Here is a 2,055-nt window from a genome sequence, read left to right as displayed (position 1 = left end):
TTTCAAAAAAAAAAAAAAAAAAAAAAAAGATCAAGAAGGTCTGATAACACACCTTTTTGGTGGTGGTGGTATTAAGGAATGATTCCAAGAATGCTTTACCATAGAGCTAGCTACATCCTTAGCTCTTCTTATATATATTTTTTGAGACAGAATATCACTAAGTCGTGAAGGCTGGTCTCAAATTTATGATTCTACTCTCAGCCTCGAGTCACTGGGATTACAGGCATGCACCATTGTATCCAGCATGACACACACCCCTTTTAATAAATGTACAATCTTAAGTTTTTATGTATCATTTTAAAATAAATTTAAATATAAATTAAATTAAATTTCAAAAAAGAAGTTCTCAAGTAAATGATCCAAGATTCCATCTTAGGAAAATGGGAATAGAAGAAAAATTTTAAAAATAAACAGAGGGACAAAAATAATAAATATAAGCACATAAATCAATGAAATACACCAGAGACAGACAAGAAAAAGGGAAACTAAAAGCTATTTTTTTGAAAAAAAATTAAAATTGGTAAATCTATAGCCAGAGTGATCAGGAAAAAAAAAGAGTACACACAAATTATCAATATCAAGGATGAAAGCAGGTATATCACTACAAAGTCCTTTAAACATTAAAGGGATAGGAGTTAAGGGGTATTATGGACTACTTTATTCTAGGAAACTTCTTAAAAGAAAGACAGTGCCAAGGCAATTCAATTGAGAAATGTTTGTAATTCAATAAATGGTGCTGGAACAACTGGATAGATGAAAAAAATGCACCCTGATTTTTAACATCTGTTTAAGTGAGCTTTTTTGCTTCTGTGACCAAAAGATCCAATAAGAACAATTTTAGAAAAGGAAAAGTTTATTTTGGAGCTCATAGTTTCAGTCCATAGAAAGCTAGATCCATTCGTTGGCGCTCAAGGTGAGGCAAAACATTCTGGTGGAAAAGTGTAGCAGAGGAAAGAGGCTCAGGACTTCACCTCAGAAAGCAGAGAAACTAAGCTCAGCTCACAAATATATACCCAAAGGCATGCCCGCAATGGCCTAACTCCTCCAGCCACACCCTACCTACCTACAGTTACCACTCAGTTAATTCCTATCAGGAACCCAAATCACTGATTGTGTTAAGGCTCTCATAACCCAATCATTCTACCTCTAAACCTTCTTGTGTTGTCTCACACATGAAATTTTTGGGGACACCTAATATCTAAACCATAACAACCTCACAGCACAATCAAATATTTATGTGCAATAAACCACAGTCTTAAATGTAACACCCCACATTATTAAACATCTAAAACATATAGGAAAAAAAGTATTTGCAACCTATGGTTAGGCAAAGATTTCTTAGATGGGACAAAACTGAATTTCTTCAAAATTAAAAACTCTTACTCTCCTAAAGACAAAATTAACCAAACAATAAGCTAAGGCACCAACTGAGAGAAAACACTCTGAAAACGTATATCTGACAAAGTGTCTATATTCAGTTTATAAAAAAGACTTCTATAACTAAAAGTTAAGAAAACAACTTGATAAAAAATGGCCAAAACCACACTATCATAGAAAATATACAAAAGGCAAATAGGCACTTAAAAAGATGACCAGTTTTCAGTCACTAAAAAGTGCAAATGGTAACCATAGTGAGATAAAATTACACTTATTAGAAGGGTTAACATTAATATAATTGATGACTGTTGGCAAGGATATGGAGCAACTGGAATTCCAGGGCCCAGGAATCCCATACCTAGGGATTTATCCAAGAATAAGGGAAAAATGAAGACATGAAGGCTTCTATTTAAATATTCACAGCAGTTTTATTCTTAACAACCACTGAAATCAAGAGGGGTGGGGAGGGGAGGGGAGGGGGGATAGCAGAGGATAGGAAAGGTAGCAGAATACAACAGACACTAGTATGGCAATATGTAAATCAATGGATGTGTAATTGATGTGATTCTGCAATCTGTATATGGGCTAAAAATGGGAGTTCATAACCCACTTGAAGCAAAGTGTGAAAGATGATATATCAAGAACTATGTAATGTTTTGAACAACCAACAATAAAAAA

The sequence above is a fragment of the Marmota marmota genome, unplaced genomic scaffold (assembly GCF_001458135.2).
Source record: "Marmota marmota marmota unplaced genomic scaffold, marMar, whole genome shotgun sequence".
Lineage (NCBI taxonomy): Eukaryota > Metazoa > Chordata > Mammalia > Rodentia > Sciuridae > Marmota > Marmota marmota.
The sequence above is the reverse complement of the archived record's forward strand: the minus strand, read 5'-3'. Positions refer to the sequence as shown.